The sequence below is a fragment of the Heloderma suspectum genome, chromosome 8, assembly GCF_057233095.1.
Source record: "Heloderma suspectum isolate Gila_16-S chromosome 8, 16-S_ref, whole genome shotgun sequence".
Taxonomy (NCBI): Eukaryota; Metazoa; Chordata; class Lepidosauria; order Squamata; family Helodermatidae; genus Heloderma; species Heloderma suspectum.
Genome location: NC_139465.1, coordinates 27,608,039 through 27,634,843, shown reverse-complemented (window position 1 = coordinate 27,634,843; position 26,805 = coordinate 27,608,039). Strand labels below are relative to the sequence as shown.

The window sequence follows — 26,805 nt, the reverse complement described above, 5'->3', positions numbered from 1 at the left end:
CTTTCTTTCTTTCTTTCTTTCTTTCTTTCTTTCTTTCTTTCTTTCTTTCTTTCAACAGCGTTGCTTTAAACAAAGAGTGCATCACTCAGGCACACCTAGGGCAGCCTTGTTTTGGGAAGCCCCGAGGAGGAGGAAGTGTTTTGGCTGAAAGTAAACGGAGATGGAGGATTTCAATTAAAAAAGAACACTCACAAACAAGGCAGTGAGCACAATCCATTAAAAAAAAACTTACGTATTTATTATCGAAATATACTACCTTGCATTTTTATTTACGAAAATTTAGCGACACTCTGTGGATGACAAAAAGAAAGCCGCATGACTGCTGGCTCCGCAGGATCTCATGGTGCCATTCCGCAGAGGATCCGTGGCACAGACTGAAGGGAATTTGATCCCATTTCAGTCTGAGGTGGAATTCTCTGACATCTCTAGCTACGACAGCCGCCATTTGCAGCTGCAGCAGCCCAGCAGTGGCTAGCCGGGAGACCAGCTGGAGCCGCTGCCGGAGCTGCCACCGCTGCCAGAGCCACATCTGCCCCAGGTAAGCTCTGTCCTGCGGGGATTCCACTGGGTGGCAGGAGGCAGGAGGCTGTTCCGCCACAGATTCTGAGGGGACAGATTCTAAAGATTCCGGCCTCACTGGAGTCCATGGCGGAATACTCTGACATCCCTATTTCTTTTCTGGGGACTTCCTGCAAGCATGAGCAGGGCTGCCATCCCGTAGAGCCTGTTGTTCACCAGATTAGAAGTGGCTTTGAAATGACACCAAATATGATATTCTAAGGGAATGTGTGTGTTCCTCCTCAGGCAAAACAACTGAGGAATTTTGATGGAATTTGTCAGAGGAGTTTCAATACAAGTAGCAAAACTTCTAAAGGTGGTTCTACACATTGCTCCAGGAGCTTCATGCTCTCCCAGCTATTTACTACCGTGCCTGACTGGGTGTATGACTGGGAGCCTCATAGACTGCTGTCTGGACATGCCCCTGAGCATGTACAAACTCTGTTGTGAAAATCTTACTTTAAAAATTATCAGTAATTATTAAGATTTTATAAGAATGAACAATAATGGACATGAATGAGAAGGGTTACAAACGAACCACCACCAAATGAAAAACACATATGTCATGTGGTACAAAACTTTGGGGAACAAAACAGAGGCTTCTAATAATCACATCATAATTTAACAACAACATCAACAACAAGAACAGTAATTTAGGCTTCTAATAATTAAATACAGTGGAGGCTGGCAGCTCCAATGTTGGTGGGGCTATAATTCCATTCTGGGTTTTAGCCAGAACGAGCCAGAACTCTAAAGAAGCTATCCAAAGGGCTGACCCTTATCCCCAAAATGGGTAGCTCATGATTAAATTACATCCCTGTTGTTACAGCCCATGTGGAATTACAGATAATTCAGTACTTGTTCGAGATAAGTCAGAAGCGAAAAGGGAAACAAGAGATGGTTGGATGAGATGGTTAAGTTTTATGTCAGCTGGGCAAGGTGTCAGATCAGATTACCAAATTACAACAGTTGATGGTTTGGGACAATACTAGGGATGGCGGAGAAATCCGCCATGGACTCCAATGAGGCTGGATTCTTTGGAATCTGGCCCTCCGGAGTCTGTGGAGGAATGGATTAACACCCCCCCGCCACCCCCTGAAATCCCCCCCCCCAGGGATGTCAGAGAATTCCGCCATGGATCCCAGGGAGGCCAAATTCCAGTGAATTCGGGCCCCTGGAATCTGTGGCGGAACGGAGCAACCCGCCCCACCACCCCATGAAAGCCCCGTGAAACGGAGCCTACCTGGCTGCGGCTCGGGCTGCGGCTGCTCTGGCGGAGGCAGCTCCGGTCGCTGCTGGGCTGTGGCTGCAAATGGAGGCCGCTACACCAGCCACCACTTGCGTCCCTTCAGTGAACCATGATAGGCTGTGTAAATATTTACATAACCTATCACAGCAAAGAGCGGGGATGCAAATGGCATCCGCTACGCCATTTGCGTCTAGGGATGTACGAATCCCTTACCTGGCTCCGCACAGGGGCATCCACAGTGGGGGGGGAGGTGCTCCATCCCTCCCCCCGGAATCTTCCCTGGCCAGCTCCGCTCCATGGCAGCTCCGCGGAGGCGCAAGACAGAGCCGTCCGCAGCCAGAGTTCCAGCCACGGCTGGGCTGCTGTGGCCGCAAATGGCAGCGATCATAGAGGCCGCCATTTGTGTCCTCCTGCCAGGCTGCCGTGATAGGCTACATAAGTATTTACGTAGCCTATCACAGTAAAGGCAGCCACACAAATGGCATAGTGGTTGCCATTTGTGTGGCTGCCTTTACCGAGATAGGCTACGTTAATACTTACGTAGCCTATCACGGAAAGAGCAGGGGCACAAATGGCATAGCCATTTGTGGCCGCAGCAGCTGGACAAGAGACCAGCCGCCACCACCGGAGCCGCCGCCGGAGCCACCGCCACCTCCGCCTCCACCCCAGGTAAGCTTTGTCCCAAGGGGATCCCGCAGGGTGGCGGGGGGTGAGAGGCCATTCCGCCATGGGTTTCAGGGGGCCGAATGCCAATGCATTCAGCCTCACTGAAATCCATGGCGGAATTCTCCGACATCCCTATTTGCGTCCCCACTCTTTGCTGTGATAGGCTACATAAATATTTACATAGCCTATCACGGCTCAGCGAAGGGATGCAAATGGCGGCCACTACGCCAGCTGCCATTTGCATCCGCAGACCTGCCGCAGGTGGATGTCTGGCTGCGGATGCACCCGGCCGGCGTCTCTGAGGATTTGCCGTGGAGCAGAGCTGGCCAGGGAGGATTCCAGGGCGAGGGACAGAGTGCCTCCCCACCCCACGGATGCCACTTATGAAACAGGTAAGTGGTTTCGTACATCCCTACCCCGCCCCCCTGGGATGGAGCCTACCTGGTGGTGGCTGGTCCAGGTCGCTGTCTTCATCCGCTGCCGGGCTGCAGAACAAAATGGCATCTGGCATAGTAGATGCCATCTGTGTCCCTGCTCTTGGCCAAGATAGGCTACATAAATATTTACTTAGCCAATCATGGAGAACAGCAGGGATGCAAATGGTGTCCTCTACACCGGACGCCATTTGTGTCCCCAGACCAGCAGTGGCCGGAACTCCGGCAGCGGCTGGAGCTGGCTGGTGGCTCCACAGACTCCCCATGGAGGGGAGCAGGCCAGGGAGGATTCCGGGGGGAGGGACAGATTGCCTTCCCCCCCCCAGTGGATACCCCGGAACAGAACCAGGTAAGTGATCCGCCCACCCCTAGACAATATTGTTATCATTAAAGAACTCCTTTTTGAAAGAAAACACAAATGAAAATGCATATTTCGAGAGAAAATGTAAATTTAAATGTGCACGTTGAGCGGTCTTTGTAAAATACAGATGAATTTGGAAACAGGACAGCATGGATGTATGGGTAATAACACGTGAAAGTGACATAAACTATAAAAAGGCATATTATTCATCCATTGTTACAGCCAGGCAGTAACAACTTTGGTGGGGGGGGGGGAGTAGTCCATTCCGCCATGGACTTCTTTAGAATCCAGCCTCATTGGAGTCTGTGGTGGATTTCTCAGCCATCTCTATCTGTGGGTGGACAATGGAACAAAAGGCTCCTGACAATCCACGAAACACAGACGGAGCGGATTTTACACAGTCTGTACATCCCTATGTGAGTATGATGATTGTAGAGAAAGCAATTGTTATAACACATGAGCTTCAGGCAGCTCTTGAATTATTAAATTTTGTTATTTATTTGTTATTTAATTATTAAATTTAAAAGCAGTTCAATATTTTTATTCCTGAATCTTCATAATATTTCACAATAGCTTTTTGGTATACTAAGTCTTGGAAAAGTTGCCTTTCAGTCACAAAGTTTTGGTTTAGGCAGGCTGCATTTTTGCTTGTATGTTTTCAATTCTTCAGCCTTTTATTTTATTTTATTTTATTTTTCCCCAAGCCCATTTCTATTTGTTTTTCTGTGCTCTGTGGTATATATTCGTCTCCTGTGGTATCTTTGTGCTTTCCCACATAAACCAAGGAAACCAAAATTGGACCTGCCATGTACTAATGAAGATAAGAATGTACGGCTGTGGAGACTTAATAGTTTTCTTTCATGAAGATATTTTCATCACATTTTTCATTTAGAAATGGCCCAAATGCATCCTAACACACCTAACATCTGAAAAATAATTAGATACATAACTAGTTTTTATGGCCAAGGCACTTTCATAGAATGCTTATTAATAATAATTCCTTGGGTTTGTTTATGAAATTAATGAGGCTCCATCATTTTATTGATTGGGGGGAAAGCATGGCACAGAAAGTCATATAGATATATATTTGTCTGGAGAGCAGTTCAACCATCATTACAGCCTGAGCTGTGTTCCTATTTAAATTTATGTACTGTGTGATTTACAAGTCAGAAAATTCCGCATTTTTCACTCAAGTTTGGTAACCATCTGTTTCATAAAGACATTTCCATCAGTAAATAGAATCATAGAATAGTAGGGTTGGAAGGGGCCTATAAGACCATCGAGTCCAACCCCCTGTTCAATGCAGGAATCTAAAGCAAAGCATCCCTGACAGATGGATGTCCAGCTTCATCTTGAATGCCTCCAGTGTGGGAGAGCCCACCACCTCCCTAGGTAGTTGGTTCCATTGTCGTATTATTCTAACAGTGAGGAAGTTTCTGATGTTCAACCGGGATCTGGCTTCATTTAACTTGAGTCCATCATTCCGTGTCCTGCACTCTGGGATGATCAGAAGAGATGCTGGCCTTCCTCTCTGTGACAACCTTTCAAGTACTTGAAGAGCACTATCATATCTCCCCTCAGTCTTCTCTTCTCAAGGCTAACTATGCCCAGTTCTTTCAGTTTCTCCTCATAGGGCTTTTTTTCCAGTTCCCTGATCATCTTTGTTGCCCTTCTCTGAACCCTCTCCAGTTTGTCTGCATCCTTCTTAAAGTGTGGTGCCCAGAACTGGACTCAGTACTCCAGATGAGGCCTAACCAGTGCGGAGTAGAGGGGAACTAGTACTTCACGTGATTTGGAAGCTATACGTCTATTAATGTAGCCCAAAATAGCATTTGCCTTTTTTGCAGCCACATTGCATTGTTGGCTCATATTCATTCTCATACATTCTCATAATACAATACTCAGTGTGGTCTAATGAAATGGACTGGTAGTAGATTTGAGGTAGACCAAGGAAAATATTTCTTCACATAATGCATAACTCACTTATCAAAGTTACTCCTGGAAGGTGTGATGTTGGCTACTGGATGTAGACGAGGCCTTGAAGGTGGTATAAAAATATTTTAAATACTTTTAAAAAAATAATAGAGGGCCATAAGGGGGAATTTGTCAAATTGATGGAGGATGGGTCTATCAGTGGCTATCATAACTATCATATATGTACTAATAATAGCAAACTCAGTTCTTCACGTGCCTGTCCTTATGTAACCAAAACAACTCCACCCACACACAAGAGAGAAAGATGAACAGTCTTGGGAGAACCTCAAGTTTGCAGAAAGAAAGAAAGAAACCTTGAGGGGTAAGACCCTAAGGGGGAGAACCCCAAAACTCCCAATGGGGACAGAGTATGCTCAGGGGGGACTGAAAGCTGGCTGGCTGTTGGAGGAGGGGGGAAACAGGAGAAAAAGGAGAGGAATGGAGGTCATGACTTGTGTGTTGGGGGGGTACCCTGAACAGAATCACTCCACACTACACATTAATGTAGTGTGTTGAAGGTCCCACTTGTTAGTGGTAGTGGTAAATGTTGAAGTGCAGGCACTTGTCATGATAGTTCACATAGCCACGCCCCGAAGGAGAGTTAAAAAATGCAGGTAGCTGTGTTGATCCATATTTACAAACCAGTTCTAGCAGTTTTCATCTCCCAAATGGAGTAGGTCTTTTGTAAAGTGAATGGGTCTTAATTGCCATTCAAAGCCAAGACACCCCAAATGTACTTTGCATTAAAACAGGGGACAATACATTGTTGCTGGGGGTGGAGGGGATGAATACATGAGGATTCAAATCCAGATTGTGACAAGAGAAAAGCACTTAAAGCCCTGGTGCTGAATGAAGAAATCGGCCCATTTTGTTCATGGCATGTGGCCCCATCACTTCCTGGCATATAGAAGGGGAAGAAATGTAAGAAGTGACAGATTTTATTTTCTTGGGCTCCAAGATCACCGCCGACGGTGACTGTAGCCATGAAATTAAATGACGCTTGCTCCTTGGGGAAAGCTATGGCAAACCTAGACAAGCATAGTAAGAAGCAGAGACATCACCTTGACGACAAAGGTCCGCATAATCAAAGCTATGGTTTTCCCAGTAGCAACGTATGGCTGTGAGAGCTGGACTATAAGGAAGGCTGAGCGCCGAAGAATTGATGCTTTCGAACTGTGGTGCTGGAGAAGACTCTTACGAGTCCCCTGGACTGCAAGGAGGTCCAATCAGTCAATCCTAAAGGAAATCAACCCTGAGTGCTCATTGGAAGGACAGATACTGAAGCTGAAGCTCAAATATTTTGGCCACCTAATGTGAAGAGAAAACTCCCTGGAACAGACCCTGATGCTGGGAAAGATTGAAGGCAAACGGGGAAGGGGACGGCAGAGGATGAGATGGCTAGATAGCATCACCGATGCAATGAATATGAACTTGTCTTGAGCGCACTCCGGAAGAGAGCAGAGGACAGGAAGGCCTGGCGTGCTATGGTCCATGGGGTCACGAAGAGTCGGACACGACTTAACGACTGAACAATAACCTGCTCGTGGCTTGAACCGGTATATTTTATAGTGCACACCAAGGACAAAATGGCTTGGCTTGTAAAGGTGTTGCAAATTAAAACCTTGCATAATTCAAAGGTTACAAGCCACAGGGTACTTTTAGCAATGTATTTGCTGTACATTCATTTACAGTACAGTCTTTTGGATGTCTATTGAGAGGTAGGTCCCATTGAGTTCAATGAACTTATTCTTATGTAAATGTTTATAGGATTGCCACCTAAAAGTCAACGATTTTAATACTATTATAACATGAAGGTATAAAACTTGAAGATTTAAAGGGAAAAAAGAATTTTGATTTAAATCAGATATTTTAATTAACAATTTTTTAAAAAAAAAACTGCCTTTTTAAGTGTCCTTTAAAATAATTCAGTTTAAAATATCAGAATGTAATACAAACAAACAGTAAAGTCTATACTCATAATCTCTTTAAAACTGAATCCACATAACTCTCCATTAAATGCATCGAGTTAAAGCTTTTCTATGTAAAATTATGAATCAGGGACTAAAATACAGAACCTTTGGAGTGAACTGTTATGAAACAATAGGTCATATATTTATTCCTTTATGCATTATGAATATCTAGATTCTGTCAACCAAACAGCAGGGCACTATGTCACGGAGAAACATTGTTTTGCTCACTACCACCAACTTCGTTTCTGAAATGTCTGGGGCAGTAATCATGCTTAGTCTCTCTCTCTCAGCAAATATAAATTTGGTAGTGCAAAAGGCACCTGAGCTGCATGACCCAAACTTTAGACTGTGCTCCCGGCTAGTATAATGGTTCTATTTAGTTAGAAATGAGTGTGTTTTCACAGTTATAGCAACCAGTTTGTATACATGCTTGCTCAGGAGATCTATAAATCAGAAATATGGAAACTTGATTTTGGGCGCAATCCTATGCATGTTTGGGCAGAGAAAAGGCCTACAACTCCCAGCATTCCCCAGCCAGCTATGCTGGCTGGGGAATGCTGGGAGTTGTAGGCCTTTTCTCTGTCTAAACATGCACAGGCTTGTGCCCCTAAACAACAAGATAAATCAGCCCTTTTACTTCTTGAATGATATGGAGCCACTCTCTGTTGGATGAAGACTTTAGAGTAGACACATTGAAATCAATGGGATTTAAGTATGTCATGACTAACTTAAATCCCATTGATTTTACTGGATCTATTCTATGGGCTATGCGCATTAGGGCTAATGGGAGTTGTAAGCCAACATATCTAGAGGGCTCCAAGTTGCCTACCCCTGGTTTAAATCAGTGGAATGTGAATTCATAGCTGTTGCAAATGGCATAGACTGCAAGGGTGTACAAGCTCTCCATCAAGTGCTTTTAACACAGATCTAGCTTCAACCCCTTATAGAGAACCGTGAAATGGGAGCAGCAAAAAAAAAAAAAGGGGGGAGGAGGCAAGATCTGTGTTAAAAGTACTTTCTTGAGACTTGAGAAAGTGTGGACTGGAAGCAGAGGAGGCCCAAATGTCTGTTCAACACGCAAAACCCTGAGGATCAGCTTGCTAAGTGGGCAATCTTGTCCCCTTTTCCTGACTTGCCACCCGCCCCCCCTTGCTCAAATCACAAGTTGCACAAATCACAATTTGTGTACATGATGGAACCCAGAGGGGGAAAAGATGCAAAAATTGCCACTATTTCAACAACAACAACAACAAGCAGAATCCGCATATTGGCTCAACATCCCTACCTAGCCCTGATAAGGATGCCAGCAGAGTTAAATGGGATTTAAAAGAAGCCTTCTGAATGACTGGAGAGGTGAGGTATGACTGAAAAGGCCAGACTGGAGGTAGCTGTCTGAAAAGAAAAGAAAAAAAAAAGGGGTGAGACATTAATACAACAAAAGGGACAGCTCTATGTTTCAAGTCGTATATAAAGCTCTATGTTTCAAGTCGTATATAAAGAATCTTGAGGTCTTCTGCAAAAACACAGTGGTTCTTGTTAGGGATGTACGAAATCCCTACCTGGCTCCATGCCAGTCAATCAGCAGTGGGGGGAAAGCACTCCGTCCCTCCCCGCCGAATCCTCCCCAGCCAGTTCTGCTCCACGGCAGCTCCGCAGAGCCGCTAGCCAGGGCTGGCTGAAGCCGGAGTTCCGGCTGCTGCCAGGCTGCTGCAGCCGCAAATGGCAGCCGTCGTAGCGGCCGCCATTTGCATCCTTTCAGTAAGCTGTGATAGGCTATGTAAGTATTTACGTAGCCTATCATGGCAAAAGGCAGCCACGCAAATGGCGTAGCGGCTGCCATTTGCGCCCCTTCTCTTTGCTGTGATAGGCTATGTAAGTATTTACGTAGCCTATCACAGCTTACTGTAAGGACGCAAATGGCGGCTGCTATGACAGCCGCCATTTGCGGCCGCAGCAGCCCGGCAGCAGCTGCTGCTGGAGCCGCCGGAGCCACAGGATCTGCCACCAGGTACGTTCCATCCTGGGGGGATTCCGCGGGGTATGGGGTGGGGGAGACCATTCCGCCACAGATTCCAGGGGGCAGGATTCTAAAGAATCCAGCCTCACTGGAGTCCATGGTGGAATTCTCTGACATCCCTAGCAAAGAGAAAATGCAGATTTCTCGAGGCCTCCTGGCTTATTCCAGAAAAGCTATAATAAACTTTGGAAGCAATGCAACTTCTCTGGACTTCTGGAAGAACTCTTTGGTTTGATTCAGATGTAATGACAAACTATGGTTTCTTGCCACAAGAATGTCATGTAGAGATATCACAGGAGTATGAGAGGGGGGTGGAGTCTGATGGACCCCCATCCGCAGACCGCTGCCACTTAGCCACCTTGTTCAGTTCCCTGGATGAGCTGCTGCGGGCATCTGATGAGGGAGCCTGGGGGCCTGACTCCTGAGCAAATCACCATTTTGCATTGACATGGTGGCTTGTTGCTTTCTTTAAAAGATGTCTTATACAAATGGTGGACCATTCATGCCTGTAATCTTGCATACATGGGTGCTTCATGGCTTTCATTTGCATAAGACATATTTTACGGAAAACCTACCTAAAATGGTGGCTTACTGAGGAGTCGGGTGCCCATGGGCCACCCAGCAGCTCATCCAGGGAGCCAAACAGGGGCAGGTTAGTGGCAGTGCCAGTTCAGTGAGCTGTGCACGGGGCGGGCACAGCATGGTTCATCCGTCCCTAATGTCATGGGCAAGCACAAGGAGACCTCTGATTATGTCCCCTGGTGTGAGAATAGGTATTCCCACACAAGGGGGGTGTCTCCATGAGCGATTTACTCCAAGCTGGCTGCATTTGGAGGTTGCTAGGGATACATGATGTTGTGGCTATCCAGCAACCACCCTGGAGCTTATCAGGAAAAAAACAACAACAACAGATTTCCTGAAACTGCTTAAAGTTCAAGTCTTTTCCTAAGTTGGGTTCTCCACAGTATAGGTGTTGTGTGCCCCAACCTCCTGTATTGCCCCGGCCATGGGCTTTGACCTCTTAATTTAGAGGTGCCAAGATAGTGATAAATCAGACCCAAGTTTACTTACAAGGAATACTTTATTGAGTAACTTACAGCACACAGGCGTACCCAATGGTTGGTTCAGAGAAGCTGTCTGATCCAACCATCGGGTATGCCTGTGTGCTGTAAGTTACTCAATAAAGTACTCCTTGTAAGTAAACCTGGGTCTGATTTATCACTACCTTGGCACCTCTAAATTAAGAGGTCGAAGCCCATGGCCGGGGCAATACACCTCCACATTTACCTTGGGTATACTAGTCCTGCCCAGAGGTGTGCCTTTCACCCCAGTCAAAGGGTTTTTCCAGTCCCTGTGTTTCCCAGCACAAACCAATTAGTGTCTACTCAGAAGTAACTCCCATTGTGGTCAATGAGGTTTTCCCCCTGAATGACTACACCACAAATCCCCCTCAATTGAAATAACACATTTTAAAGTACTAATTCCTAAAGTCTGTAAAGCGCCTTCCCTAAAGGCTGTAAAGCAACTTCCCCAAGCTGTGATTCTCCGTTGTTTGGTTTATTGTCCTCAGAAGCTGATTTCCCCTCCCTTTGCTTCCCCTCCCTCTTTCACAGCACAAATGTATGTGTCTACTCAGAAGTAACTTCCCTTGTGGTCAATGAGGCTTGTTCCCTGAATGTGGTGGAGCCTCTCTTATTCTCAAAGGATAAAGGGGGAGCCGGGAGCCTCTTTTACTGGTTGAGCAGCCCCTGCCAATCAGGTGGCATTTACTCTACCACCACCGCATCTGGAAGTATGTTTTATGAAGTGACTTCTACTGGTGCAATACACTCACTCATGGAGCCCTGCACAGAGCAAAGCCAGCTCCTTGAAAAAAAATCCAGGTAAGCCATGATTGGCTTCTCTTTCTGTCTCCTTCCATTGTCATGGAGACAGCCCCTAGGTCTAAGGAACAAATCAGCATGGGACTGATCTGGGCTTTTCATTGCCTGTCTACCATGAAGGCAGGCTGTGGGGGGTCCTGGTCACTTCAGCCCATTCCTGCTGGTCAGCATCTGATGGTTTAGTGCCCCAAGGGGTGCTCCCTTCCTGCCATCCTCTCAACAATAGGGGGTAGGATGATCAGTGACCTTCATCACCAGTCTGGTGTCTCAGGGTATTTACCAGGGTAGCCTATTTACTTTGCTGGGTCCCTGCCCTACCAACTTAGAGGAACTAAATTAAGCCAATGAGCCCAAACAATAAGCATCCCTGGTAGCAAAACCATGCGCATTAGATGAAGATGTGCTCCACAGCTGATCAGGATGCACCAAAAATGCCTATTTAGCCACTGAAATTGAGAGCTATTTAGACCTACATTGTTGCCCCAGGGCAGGTGTGTGGGGACAAAAAATGAAGGTCCAGCTTCATCTTGAATGCCTCCAGTGTGGGAGAGCCCACTACCTCCATAGGTATTCAATTCCATTGTTGTATTGCTCTAACAGTCAGAAAGTCTTTCCTGATGTTCAGCCGGGATCTGGCTTCCTGTAACTTGAGCCCATTATTTCATGTCCTGCACTCTGGGATAATCAAGAAGAGATCCTGGCCTTCCTCTCTGTGACAACCTTTCAAGTACTTGAACAGCACTATCATATCTCCCCTCAGTCTTCTCTTCTCAAACCTAAACATGCCCAGTTCTTTCAGTCTCTCCTCATAAGGCTTTGTTTCCAGTCCCCTGATCATCTTCATTGCCCTCCTCTGAACCCTCTCCAGTTTGTCTGTGTGCTTCTTAAAGTGTGGTGCCCAGAACTGGATACACTACTCCAGGTGAGGCCTAACCAGTGCTGAGTTGAGGGGAATTAGTACTTCCCAGGATATGGAATCTATACTTCTATTAATGCAGCCCAAAATAGCATTTGCCTTTTCTGCAACCACATCACATTGTTGGCTCATATTCAGCTTGTGATCGACAACAATTCTAAGATCCTTCTTGTTTGTAGTATTGTTGTAGGACTCCCCCCCCCTGCATCTAAACATGCATAGAATTGTGCCCTAAAGCTTACAGCTATATTAGATACAGATGGTATTTCTCCTGACATACCCATTCATAATTGCAGACAGCATTTCTCAGGCTATACCTCTTTTTATTTCACACAATAGAATGCAAAGTGTACAAGATCTGAAGTGCTTTCACATTCCTCAGAGAAACCTTCAAAATCAGTACATCACTCACATGAGACAATCCCTGAGGACAAAAGAATAATATACAGCTGATGGCCAAATCGTCAAATCTTTAAATGGAAAGGGGAAATATACATTTTTGAAAGCTCATCTGAGAGTAAAGCAAGTATAATTTTATGATTAACTGTAACTTTAAATCCATACTGGAGATATATATTGTAAGAAAAGAAGTCCATTCTGCAGCTTTTAATAATCCTGGGGTATGTTTTCCACATAGGAATCAATGAAACCTGCCTCCCATACCCCCGCAGAAAGCATTAAACTCTAAGAAGTCAAGTAAGTAAAACATCTGAGACATCTGCTAGCTCGCCTGAGCCTTTTTTTCTTAAAAAGTTCTCTTTTGTCTGACTTGTTTCCTTTCCTTCAGATTTCACCCAGCCCTGCAAAAAGAGCAGTGTTATTTCAGCTGGTACTAATTTAAGAAGTCTTGTCGCAAATTCTGCAGAAACCTCAAACAAATATGAGAGAATGGCCAATGAGGGTTAGCCAAAGAAAAAAGAGATGAAGGGGGTGAGGGGATAGAATAGTTTCAGCCACTTTGTGTTGTTTTTAGCAATAAGAATAATAATATCATAGAGTCTCTTAGTTCTCCAAAGCCACAATAAATCTCAAGTAAATAACAACCCACCACAGTTTTTTAATATAAAGGATTAATTATGTTGTGTTCAAAATACCAAAAATCTGGTTTTGATCCAGCTCAAAATATGTACGGCCTTCTGGGCCATAGAAGTTGAGGAAATCTGCCCAGCTTGGCTTTCAAAAAATGACTAATTTATGCAGAAGAAAGGTCACTGGTTTAAGATGCCCAGATGCAGAGTTGCATCACAGCCAAGCATATAATTCAAAGGGGGCAGGGATGGATACCAGATACAGATTCACTGTTACCCCCCACACACCCTAAAATGGCTGTTCCTCCATTCAGAATATTAGTTGGAAGCATTCCTTCTAACAGCATACACTGCTGGTTGTGTGCCAACAGGTTTGGAGCTAAAATGAGACACCTGAAGAACAAGAGGGAAATATTGGCTTGCTTGAGGGAAGCATGAGGTTTGCAGAGGTACAAATAACGTACACAAAAGACCTAAGGGGCAAACTCCTCCAAATTAAGAGCCTAATGAATCCATAATCTAATGAGTTCAGTAGACATGCAATGCTGAGTGTCAATTAAAAAAAAAAAAGCAGGGATGCCCCAAACAGCTCATCTTAGAGGAAGGCATGGCTGGCTGGAACCTGGAACAGCAGCACTTCTATTAGGAGGAAATGATACACTGCAACATTTTGCTGAAGAGGCCACTTGATGGGATATAATAGAGCTGAATGCCAATTCTGCACTAATATAAAGGCACCTAAGGTGGGACTGCATTAATTCTCATGAACTGAAAATACAGCAAACATGAGTACTAGCTCCAAGCAAGATCAGACACTGTGTTCGCCATAGGACTGCTGCTGAAAAGGGAATCCCTGTGATGCACTCTGTTATAGCCCGCTGTTAAGCTCAGCAGCTCTTACCTCCTAGAGGGCAGATATCCCTATCCCATGGCATCCAGCAACATGGAGAGGAGGTAAGTAAAAATACTAGCCAGTTAATTTTGTTTATATTATATTGTATTGTATTGCACTGTTTTACTTTTATCCTGCTTTTCAAACAAAGATTGTCTCCCAAAGTGGCACACATCAATTTAGGGAGGAATTCTATGGTCCCTAGATAGCATCTGGGAGATCATAGGATATTTTGGATTCCTGGATCCAAGGTTGGTCCAACCTGGAACCCAGGAGCCCCCCACGCCAGGTATGGAACGGACTGCGCTGGCTGCCTCTCTGAGGTCACAAAGGCATCCTCAGAGGAAAGGGACTGTGCCAGTGGGTGGGGAGGGGATGACATGCCATATCCCCAGGCCTCCCCAGCCCCCCCCCGCCCCCAATGCCTGAGCTAGATGGGCAAAAAATCCTGTCTACTGCAAATACAGGATAGCTTCTGCCACACCTTCTGCTCTGCACTGGATACTTGTATGCCTGCGAGTTCAGAGGCTTACAAGTATCAAGGGTGGATCCAACAGAATTGTGCCCTTAAAGAGAAAAGGGGCCCCCTCAGGTTTACAAATGAAAAAGGCAAAGACACATAGGGGAGAAGGGGAGTGGAGGGAAAAGATAGAGTAGGGAGATTCATTTGACAATGCCGGGACAAAGTGATGAGTCATGAACAGGCATTTATATCCATTTGGGGCCAGGCTGATCTTCCTTTGGTGGTGGTCTTGCTTAGACACAGATGGTTCAGCTGACCCTGGATAATGGGCTCAAGTTACAGGAAGCCAGATTCCAGCTGAACATCAGGAAAAACTTCCTGCTGTTGGAGCAATATGACAATGGAACCAATTACCTAGGGAGGTGGTGGGCTCTCCCACACTGGAGGCGTTCAAGACGAGGCTGGACAGATACTTGTCAGGGATGCTTTGACTTGGATTCCTGCCTGGAGCAGGGGGTTGGACTCGATGGTCTTGTAGGGCCCTTCCAACTCTACGATTCTAAGGGGAAAACATGGTAATACTTTAAAAAAATCCTCCATAGCTGCATGTCTAGGAGTGAATATAAGAATTTATCCCCATTGAAATAGATTAGATACCAAAATGTGTTGGGAATAAAGCACGCTCCAGATGGTTGGAGATCTGTGTGTGTTGGATGCATTTTCTACAGCTACTTTTGACGCTCCTGTTGCATGTGCAATACAATGGCCCCATCCCTGCTCAAAACTTTGGGGCACTGGGTTCTGGGATTCCCTCCTGCTCCCATGCACACACTCCAAAGTTTTCCTAAGGGCAGACCCTTCCCCTACAATAGGGCAGGGGCAGGGGAGGAATAAAAGGCATACAAGAACCAGAGTACCTTTGGAAACAATACCGCAGTCAGAAGGTAAGAAAACTACCTAACCCTGTCTGTATGCACCTAGGTACAGGTCTTTCCATAGATCATAACTGAACAGACTGGAAACAAAGCCCTATGAGGAGAGACTGAAAGAACTGGGCATGTTTAGCCTTGAGAAGAGAAGACTGAGGGGAGATTACGATAGCACTCTTCAAGTACTTGAAAGGTTGTCACAGAGAGGAAGGCCAGGATCTCTTCTCGATCATCCCAGAGCACAGGACACGGAATAATGGGCTCAAGTTACAGGAAGCCAGATTCCAGCTCAACATCAGAAAAAACTTCCTGACTGTTAGAGCAATATGACAATGGAACCCATTACCTAGGGAGGTAGTGGGCTCTCCCACACTGGAGGCATTCAAGATGAAGCTGGACAGCCATCTGTCAGGGATGCTTTGACTTAGATTCCTGCATTCAGCAGGGGGTTGGACTGTATCGTCTTATAGGTCCCTTCCAACCCTACTATTCTATGATTCTATGACCCAGCAGGCAGAGGCTGGAGTGCGCGTCCCCTCTGCTCTGCAGTCCCAGAGCAACTGGCAGTTGGAGCCAAGTGTCCTTTCTGGTACAAAGGACTGAATGACGGTCTCTGCAGTAGCTCCTTCTCTGGCTGTTGGATAGGGCCAGACTGGTATTGCCATGATATTCCTTCGGGCAGGCAGGCAAGTGGTGCAATCTCACTGTGGCTCTTGGTAATCTCCCTGACTGACCTTCCCAGTGAAATAACTGCTAAATATTCAGGACATAATGAGAGCCCCATTGAATCAGGTTAAAAAAAAAGGTTTCTCTTCTCCTCTTACCAGCATTTTACTTCTAACTCTGGCCAGCAAGGTGCCTCTGAGAAGCACACAGTCAAGGCTTGAAGGTGGCAGCCTTTCATTTTATTTGGCCCCAGCATCTGCTCTTGAGAGGTAGACTGCTGTGGGACCCGTCTCATTCACTAATGAGAAGGGGTGGGATATTCACCACAGAGGCAGAGTTTCAGCAACTGCAACATCTGCTCACATTCCTAGGAAAAAGGAAAGCTAAATTGTGGCTCACATAAAACACGCTCTACCCTCTTGAAAAGCCTTTTTGTGTGTGTGGGGGGGAGGAAGAGCTATCTATATGAGGCTACATGGCACAGCTCTGGGTACCACTCACCTCCTTCTGTTTCATGGAGGCAATGTGTGGTCTTCATCACCTACCTCACTGACTCCACCAATCATTGCCATTGTTCCTCCACCACAACCTGTTCCTCTCTGGTCTTGTGCTCTTGTTTCTTGTTCCACCTTAGGACCAACATTTCTCTCTCCACTGAGATGTTTCACATTGAGCAACAGTTAAGAAAATGACCAGCCCTCTTCTTGTCTAAAGACCTCAGACAGAGCTAGTAAAACCATCTGGGTTTTTTTTTTTTTTGTTTCAGCCACATATGGCACAGTAGACATAACACTCTACATGAGTCATGTGAAGACTCTTGAGTAACTCTTTGCATTTTATCACAGGGTAGAGGTCTCTCTTCCTCCTTGTATCCTGGGAGGCAGTTAGGGGGTCAGCCCTGTAGCAAAAGTTCATGTATCTGAAAACACACACACACACACACATATAGATCAGTCTCCCCCCGCCCCTCTATCATCTAAATTTGATTGTAGAAGGTCTCATAAAATGTCTTTTGATCTCATCAGAGCTAGAGATGCTTAAAAAATCCTCCTCACTTGAATTTCTCCCTAGAGTTTGCAGCTACAAATTACAGATTGGAATCAATGCATTAAAAATCCTCCATTATTGCACTTAAAAATAAGTAGGTTAGTGTGTTGTCTGAACCCAGGATAGTTTCTGCTTGTTGACCATGCAGTGTGGCTTATTTTTCTCAAGCAAGCCACCCTGAGAACTCATGGCTTGTTGTTGGGTTGTTCAGGGTGGTTAACAAGCCACCTTGTGGAAAATGCCCTGAGTTCAGACAACAACACACAAACCCACGGTTCAACAACAATCCACACTCAACTGCTGAGTGTGGGTTAGTGTGTTGTATGAACAGTCCCTGCTGACAGGCTTACAATCTAAAAAGACATGACACAAAAGTGGGTGGGGGGACAATGTGGAGGAAGGAAGAAGAAACAATTAAAAAGGCTGTGTCAGAAAGGCTGGTGGAATAGCCCAGCTTCCCCTCTCATTATTTCAAAATGCCAATAAGCCTCAAGTGACCTCCTTTCAAAGCGAACCAAACCCAAGTAAGCAGCACTGCACCTATGGAACTTCTGACCACTTGCAGAAGTGGTAAAAACAGGACTGGTATGTATCAAGATTCTTTCTGTGTAGTGCTTTACCAATGCACATCAGTAAAACAATCCACAAAAAGAATCTTGATGGAGTCAATAGTAAAATCACATTGCTTTCTTTGCATTTTTGTTATCAATTAATTCAAGTCTACCATTTAACTCAGAGGGGGAAAGATGCAAATGAACTCAAGGAACAGAAAGCAGAAAACCTACGGAACAATAAAAATAATGGAACAGGGTGAAATCTACTCACCTCTGGTCCAATTGATATTTCTTTTCTAATTGATCAGCATATCAATTCTACTAACCAATAAGGTCTTCACACAAGATAGGGCTGTTTGGAGGGGCTTTTGAACAAGGAGCAGGTACAACAGATAGTATATTTTAACTTCAGAAAGTTATTTGCTTTAATTGAAACAGGATGATACTTAGTTTCAGAAGAGTTCTGCTAGAATTATTGTTCCACCTCCTTAAAAAAATAATAATAAAAGAATAAAACCACAGCTTTAAGATGGAAGAACCGCCTTGATGCTGAAAAGGCAGATGGAAGAAAATGAGTTCTTTTCCTTTCTTTAGCAGTCTGGATAAAGGGTATTTGTATATTTTGGCTTCCAGTAGCCAAACCAGAATTGCTATATAAATGTCAGCTTGAACTGGGAGAGCCAACAACTCAGTCCTGATCTCTCCCCACACCCACCCTACATAAACCCTCTGGCTCTACATTCTTATTATTGCCAGACCAAACCACTACCACCCCTTTCTGAATGCAACTTTCAAGAATGGTCTCATTGTAGAAAAGGGGAAAATGGACTCAATTTACCAATGAGAAGGCTGTTATCTGGCAACAGCTGTTTATAGTTAACTACAACCCATACTTAAAGCTTTTTAAGTCTGCTTCTTGTTTAGCTAGCCAGCAAATGTGGGGTGTGTGTATGTTGGGGGAGGTGGCAACTTGAGAACCTTAACCCCTTACTGTATCACAATGACAACACAGTACCATTCAAATGAGAGCAGGAAAAAGCTCCATAGCTGACGTGGCAGAGATGGAGCCAGAATCCATGAATGCAAAGTGTCTGCACTTTGTTTCCCAGGCTTGAGAGTTAGAGACTAATGAGAGGTGAACATTTCTAGAAGCAAATCAGCAGAAACTTTGCCAAAGGCATTTATATAAGCCCACATGCACAGTGTGTACATTTTTTAAAAAGGGGCTAAAATATGAGCAAAAGAAGAGTTTTCTTCCCCCAGGGTTGTTGATTTGTTTTTTTTGTTTGTTTTTTTAATGTTTACTTCAAAATATTTTTTTCTGACTCATGGAATTGCTTTTTCAGGTTTTTTCTTTCTTTCTGTAAAATGTGGCAGGGCTGGGTGGGGGCAGTTAGTGAGAAGGAAATATTTGGACAGTATTTGAGTGTTAGTGATCATCTTTTATGCCTGCTGACTCCACAATAGCAAGACAAATGGCTAGTCCAAACTGTTACACACTGTTGGGCTGGATTTCAATGATCTGTTAAAAGAAAAAGTTTGAGATGAAGAGAGAAGGAAACAATTGCTGTAAATAGAATGTGTAGCTAATGAGAGACAGCTAAGGGAACTGAAGAAGGAGAGAGGGGAGAAAGGCTTTATGTGCAAATGAATTATTCTAGTCAGCCTGGCCTCTGGGAAATGGCACGCGGTTTTAGCTGGCCTCAGTAGTCCAGGGGACACATGCTCAGCTAATTTCTCAGCAAGCCTGCCATTTTTTAAAGAACAGCAAAAATGATAACGTAAGCATATTCTCTATATCTAGAAGTAGTCTAATTTATACCAAGTGGAAAATATATTTTGATCTGGAGGGTTTTGTACTAGCTTGCCTTCTTCTGTTGCATGAAACCAGTGGGACTTGGCTATGATTTGGGGGGTGGGGAGGGGAGACAGCACCGGCTTAAAAAAGAAAGAAAAGAAAGTTAAAATCCCTGCTTTATGTGCATAATTCCCTGAAACCATGTAAAGTAGCATGCCATATTAAAATGGTTAATAATGACATTGTTATGAAGTGCCTAGATAACTACTTAGTCCTCATCCTTTACTGAAACCAGCGGTAGATAGATCAGTCTGTTTCTCATATATGTCAGTTTTGTATGTAGTCATTAATAAGTCAATTTCCTGCTGCCTCCACATCGATCTGGAATTTTTAAAAGAAGAATGAAAATGCACATTAATGTATGTTTTCACGAATTATACATCTTTGTACACATTCTACTCTACAATCTGCATTTTTGTTTTACACAGTTTAACCAGAATAAGCATTTTATATGCATTTTGGCTCCTTTGGAGCCCAGAAATGCACTGAACAATTCAGGGAAGCCTGAAAAATGAAGGATAATTGCATTCCAATCTGTGTGTTAATCTGAGAAGTGTGAATCAGGGCAGTTTGGCTAAAAATTAGGGCTGTGCATGGACCCCCGATCTGACTCAGAAGCCGCTTTGGGGCTTCTGAGGTGGGCCTGATTCAGCTCAGGCTGATTTGGGGGCCCCCCACTTGCCTTGGCCTATGACGCCAAAGTGGGATTTAGACATCCAAATCCCTCTTTGCTCCCCCCCACACATACACGCTGACCAGCCCCCAGCTCCTTAACTGGACCCTTGTTCGTGTGTGTGGGGGGGGTGCCCCCACCAGGCAAGCCAATGCTGCCACATCTGCTGGTACTGCTGGGTAGCCACTGCCAGTCCTACTGAAGAGGGCGCTACCCGGGGCAGGAGTCGCCCTCGAACTGTGGTCTCTCCTTTCCTTGGAAGGAGGGGAGGGTGCCCAGTTGGAGGGCGACTCCTGCTAATGAGGGTGAACTGCTGCCGCTGCCGCCACTGCCGCCACCAGCTCTGGATGTGCTCCGGCAGCCATCTTGTTCCAGGGAAGGGGAGGCATTTTTCCCTGTTTCTGTGCCATGGCTGTGCCCACGAGTGCGGATCTGTGATTTTTCTGGTTCAGTCCATTGAGGCAGATGTGCTCTGTGATATGGGGATTTGTTTGGGGGATTTGCTCTGCAAAAATCATATGAAATCATGAGGATCCCTTTTTGATTTGATGGATCCTCATTTTACCCAGTCCCCAGAGCACGGGTTTCCTTCTCGGCTTCGTTCTGCCAAAGGAGAGTGGGAAGGGTTAAGGCTTCTTCTGCCGTGCCTGGCAGAGATTGGGGCAGTTGCTCCCAGCGGCGAAGACTGGAGTGGAGAGAGAAATGCCATTGAGCTTCCCTCTCAACTCCTGTCCTCTCCTGCTGCTGCTGCCACCACTGCCGCCATCATTGCACACAATGGCAGCTTGTCAGGGCAGCAGAAGGCTGCTCAATTATCAGGCAGTTCGCCCCCCCCAATGGATTGTCTTGTGCCCCCCCCCGGGCTTGTGCGCCTCACTTTGGAGACCACTGCTTTAGCCAAATAATGTTGAGACAGTCCTCTCCTCTCCACCTCTCTCACAGTGAGCAAACGGAGGCTGACTCACAGCAAAGTTCACTCCCTCCTCCTCCTCCTCCTCTTCCCTCTCCTCTCGTCTCCCCTTCCCCACCTCTCCGGGTGGCTGGATCTCTCTCATATTGATACATTTGACACCTCCATGTCCTCTTGCCACCACCCCTCCTCCTCCCCCCCTCTGGGTGCTCTTACAGAAGTTGATACATTTTGGAGACAGCCTGTCTAGACTGTTCAGAATGCGTAAGAAGAGCTCTGAATATATGAGGCAAACAAGGCAATTCATGAAGGAGCCGCTTCACTTTGGAGTGCCTCGGTGCTGGTCTCATCTGCTTTGTATCATGATGAGGCACCTCTGAATCAGCCTGCTTTGCCTCATTATTTGAGCTTCGTTCATACCGAGGTGGTGGTGCATAGCCCTATTAAAAATGTAGATTGAACAAAATCCTTGAGGATCCCTAACTGAAACTTAGTACATATAACTGAATTCAATGCATATTTTCCTATGGGGACCCCCCCCCATTTTTCTTCCTTTCCTCTGTTGCTTCCCCGGGAATTTTCCAGGTGAGGAGAGTAGGGATGGATAAAGCAATTTCATACAGGCCCATTCAGAAATAAGTAGGGCTGCGCACCACTTTGGCCGGAGGCCCGAAGCATGAGTTGAAGCAGGCTGCTTCGGGCCACTTTGGGCCCCTTCTGAGGTGAAGCAGAGGGGGCACAAAGTGACGTGAAGTGGGTCCAGGAATCTCCAAAGTGGTGCTCTTCGGAGCTTCGGCACCCCAGAACAGCTGCGCCAGCACCTCCATCTCCTTACCTGAGCCACCCATCACTGCCATCGTTGCTGCCATCACCACCGCCACCTCCATTGCTGCTGCCTCCAGGAAGTTGCCATTTTAAAAATGGCTACTCCCTGCAACAAGAGCCAGTGATCATGCAGGGGTCAGGAGCTGATGGCAGTGATGGCAGTGGGGGTGGCCCAGGTAAGGAGCTTGGGGTTTGCACAGGAGCAGGGGGGAGCGGGATTCGGGGGGGTCCATGCATGGCCCTAGAAATAAGCCATACTGAATTCAATGGGTCTTATTTCAAAGTAAGTGAATATAGGATTGTAGTTTCCATCTATTTCCGGCATGTATGTAGGGATGGATGAAAGGGACTTAACTGGTCCCGCAGCTTGCTTCGCAGTGAGGGGGAGGTGTCTCGGTTCTCCCCCTGAAGTTCAGGCAAGGAGGGGGAGGCGCCTCACCTTGCCCGGCCAAAATTCAGGCCGGGGGGGAGGTGCCCCATCCCTCACTGCCGAAATTCAGGCCGGGGAGGAGCGCCCCGTCTACCCAGCTGCGAAAAAAAAGTAAAGTAAAAACAACAACAACACACCCGTGATAGGCGACGTAACGATTTATGTAGCCTATCATGGCTAGATTTCCAAAGTCAGCCATGATAGGCTATGTAAATCGTCATGTAGCCTATCACGGGTGACTCTGAAAAAAAAAAGCGTGTACGCAAATGGCAGTGCCCATGGGCGCCGCCATTTGTGTTCCTTAGTTTGGCACGTCTAGTCTACGTAAAGATTTACGTAGACTACGGCGAAAATAAGGGAACGCTATTTGCGTTGCCCTTATTTTCGCCGTAGTCTACGTAAATCTTTATGTAGACTAGATGTGCCAAACTAAGGAACGCAAATGGCAGTGCCCATGGGCAGCCGCCATTTGCGTACATGCTTTTTTTTTTCAAAGTCACCCGTCATAGGCTACGTGACGATTTACGTAGCCTATCATGGCTGACTTTGGAAATCTAGCCGTGATAGGCTACGTAAATCATTACGTAGCCTATCATGGGTGTGTGTTTGTTTGTTTTTACTTTACTTTTTATTTTGCAATGGCAGTGGCAGCAGCCGGTCAGAAGACCGGCCGCCGCCGCTGCCCCTGCTGAAACGCCGCCAAAACACCGCCGGGACCAGCCGTCGAGAGGGACATTCGCACGAGGTAAGTCCCATCCTGGGGGGGTTGGGGGGCCGGCGGAGAATTTCACCACCAATTTCAGGGGACCGAATGCATTGGCATTCGGCCTCCCGGAGATTCGTGGAGAAATTCTCCGCCATCCCTACATGTATGTGCATCTACCAAACAAGCCAATTTCAAACCATTGTTTATGAAGTTTCCTTCTTTCCATACACCTTAGTTACGATCAACCACAGTTTAGGGTTTGGATGGAAATTGCAGTGAATTGAAAATGGAAGCAATGCTTCCAGACTCCTCACAACCCCCTCCTTGCAGAGGAGGGAGCACATGGCCTTGTTCCCTTAACAGCAAAGCATAGTTTAGCCTTGCCTCTGAATGCAGACATAGAGAGTAAAAAGGGGTACTATTCATGTGTCAATGTGCAGAGAAGAGAAGCACAAAATGTCCTTCTTCTCTCTGCTCCCTCCCCCAACCAAAATTTCTTCCTTAGTCCCCACTTCTGTAAATTAAGAACGACTGACAATGTACGAAGACCATATCAGGAAACATCCAATAAAAAACAGCTCAGACTTCCCCTCATTTCCTTACTCAAAACCTTTCTTAAATAAAACATTTTAACCTAGTAGCAGAAACCATACCTCCTTGAGGGCATAGGCATCTCTCAGGGGAATGAGCTCCACAAGGTAGGCATTGGGAAGGCTGTATTCTGCACTCTGACAGTTCTGAAGTCAGTAAATGAGGGAGCATATGCCAAAGATTCAGTCAATAATCTAAGGAAGCTGGAAGTTTTATCTCTGGCCCCACTCCAAGCAAGTTCTACAGCCTCCACTACAGGAATTTATAGATGAGGTATTAGCCTGTTTTTTCTCCAGTGACCCATCAACTGCTACATCATTGGATGCTTTTACCCAGGTCACTAACAATTCTATTTATCTAAGGGCCAAGCTAGATGTAACATGATTCAACATGTGGTTTAACTAGGGGTGTCAGAGAAATGAAATCAATGATTTCATTTGAAATGAAATGAGATGGGATTTCTATGAATCCAACTTGGAGATTCCATGGCGGACAAGCTTTTTCTCAGTCTCACAGATTCGACAGACGTGTGGACCAGTTTTTGATTTTTTGAAGGGATTTGTGCAAATGTGCATTTGTGTTAATGCATACTAGCACAAGTGCGGATTTGCACACATGCAAACAGGAACAAAATTCTCACACCTCCCTAAAAAAAAAATCCAGTTCTGTCAGTGAGCAGGAGGGATGTGTGATCAGCAAAACTTGAGCTCACTGACATTCTCCAAATTCCATCTTGAAGTTTGTTTCAACTTGAGTCTGTATCAGATCTTGAGCTTTATTTTTTTCATTTTGTGTGAAAAGCCATGTGTATTTTTGTGCACTTTTCCCAAATGTACACACCAGTTGTGCAGATATTTGAAATGTATACATTCTTCTCCAATTGATTAAAGAGCATTTGTGCACATTTTTCAGAAGTACACATTCTTTCATGAGTATTATTGAAATGTACGCCTGATGTTGAACTCTTTTTTTTTCTTTTCTCTCTTTCATCTGTGAATTATATTACACGTAGGGATGTACGAAAGTCACTTACCTTTTGACAAAATTGATTCGCGGTGGGGGGGATGCACTCCGTCCCTCCCCCCGAAATTCTGGCAGGGGGGAGGCGCTCCGTCCCTCCCCCCTGAATCCTGTCCAGCCAGGCCCGCAAATGGCGGCGGCCGTAGCCGCCGCAATTTGCGTCCCTGCAATCAGCCTTGATAGGCTACGTAAATGTTTACATAGCCTATCACGGCTGAGTAAAAAAAAAAAAAAAGTACGTACGCAAATGGTGGCGCCCATGGGCACCGCCATTTGTGTTCCTTATTTTGGCATGTCTTAGTCTACATAAACATTTACGTAGACTACGGCAAAAATAAGGGGAATGCAAATAGCGTAGTGTCTATGCTATTTGCGTTCCCCTTATTTTCGCCGTAGTCTACGTAAATGTTTACGTAGACTAAGACATGCCAAAATAAGGAACACAAATGGCGGTGCCCATGGGCGCTGCCATTTGCGTATGCGCTCTTTTTTTTTTACTCAGCCATGATAGGCTACGTAAACATTTACGTAGCCTATCACGGTGTTTTTTAAAATTTAGCCATGATAGGCTACGCAAATCTTTATGTAGCCTTAGCCTATCTCATTTTTTTGTTGTTGTTTTTTTAAAAACTTGGAAATGGCGGCAGAGGCAGCCGGTCGGAAGACCGGCCACCGAACCGCTGCCACCGAACCGCCACCAAACCGCCACCGGAGCCGTTGCCGTCAGGAGGATTCACCTAAGGTAAGTCCCGTCCCGGGGGGGGCAGACCGTTTCGCCACCAATTTCGGGGGGCTGAATGCGCTGGGAATTCTCTGACATCCCTAATTACAAGCTCAGAAATGTACAGATTTTGGCTATAAATTGTGTTTGCGTCTGTGTTCAGTCTGGAAAGTGCAAACTGGGTAAAATTCTGATAAAAAATGAACTGAAATGAATTTCTGATCTATATCTAAGGACTGGATGATGGAATGAAAGACTCCTGGCAATCTATGAAAAAACAGATGGAACAGAAAGTACGTACATTGCATGTATGTATTTTCCACCGTAAACAGCAGTCATGGAGTGTGTGAAAGAGAGAGATCATGACCAGGATAATGGCTTGTGGGTGGGGGGTTCCCCCTTGCCTCAGTCCTGACAAAAATCCTACCCCCACCAGCTGCTTTGCTCCCATGCCAAATAGCAGCTTCAGGGAGGATTTGTGTTTGGACTGCAGCAGCAGGGAAAGAATTATATCTCTTTTCCTGCATACATACTGCATTCCTGAACCTGATTGGGGGAGGCCCTTCAGTTGCTATTTACAATGATGAAGCATACAAGGGATGTTAAAGCATATGTTTAACATTATGTGTAGTTTGGTCCTAACAGTTTATAAACTTTTAGAAAATGTGCGCATAACATTGCGGTAGCATGTAAGAGATAAAACAGACTTCTCTAGTTCAAGCAATAATATCTAGAAATATGGGTACATAATTTGTCTAAATGAATTGTTGGACATTACTGCTTCTCGTGAATCACAAGGTCACACATCACCATTCTTCAAACTAACTTCTTCTAGTTAAGTGGTAGTGGCTAAGCTACAGAGACCCCAGTTTAAAACTTTGTTGCAGCTAGGGATGTACGAATTACTTACCTGCCGTTTCGGCAGGGGGTGGGGTCCGCAGGGGGGGAGGCAATCCGTCCCTCCCCCCGGAATCCTCACCAGCTGGCTTCACTCCACGGTGATTCCATGGAGCCACTGGCTTGCTCCGAAGCCCCAGCAATATGGCCGCCATTGCCATATCACTGGCTGGACTAATGTACTGAGGACGCAAATGGCATCTGGCATAGTCGAAGTTATTTGCATCCCTGCTCTTTGACATGATAGGCTACATAAAGTATGTAGCCTATCACTCAAAGGAACAGGGATGCAAATGGCGTAGCAGATGCCATTTGCATCTGCAGTCCGTCAGTCCAGCCAGTGATATGGCAATGGCGGCAGTATTGCTGGGGTTTCAGAACCAGCAGCAGGCAGGATCCAGCCTGCGAGGACTTCACGGGGAGGCAGAAGTAAGAGATCTGATCCTCCATGGGCCTTGGGGGGGTGGATTCAATAGAACCTGGACTCATTGGGGTCCGTGGAGGATTTCTCCGACATCCCTAGTTGCGGTACAATCTAACTAGTTTCAAGCCATTATTCTTCATCGC

At 45.7% G+C, this 26,805-nt stretch overlaps 1 long non-coding RNA gene across 5 annotated transcripts in view; it reads right to left on the bottom strand.

Annotated features, from left to right (window-relative positions):
* LOC146338994 (uncharacterized) overlaps positions 1 to 18,405 on the bottom strand; it is a 47,378-nt gene extending 28,973 nt beyond the window's left edge. For 2 of the 5 annotated variants that reach the window (XR_014784663.1, XR_014784662.1), the window contains exons 1-3: positions 16,552 to 16,729; positions 14,826 to 14,970; positions 8,498 to 8,604 (exon numbers count right to left, since the gene is read on the bottom strand). This is a non-coding gene — a long non-coding RNA (uncharacterized LOC146338994). Of the gene's footprint in view, positions 1 to 8,497; positions 8,605 to 14,825; positions 14,971 to 16,551; positions 16,730 to 17,878 lie in introns of those variants that run through there. The other 3 variants (XR_014784666.1, XR_014784664.1, XR_014784665.1) reach the window with 3 other exon arrangements.
* Between the last annotated feature and the right edge of the window lie 8,400 nt (positions 18,406 to 26,805).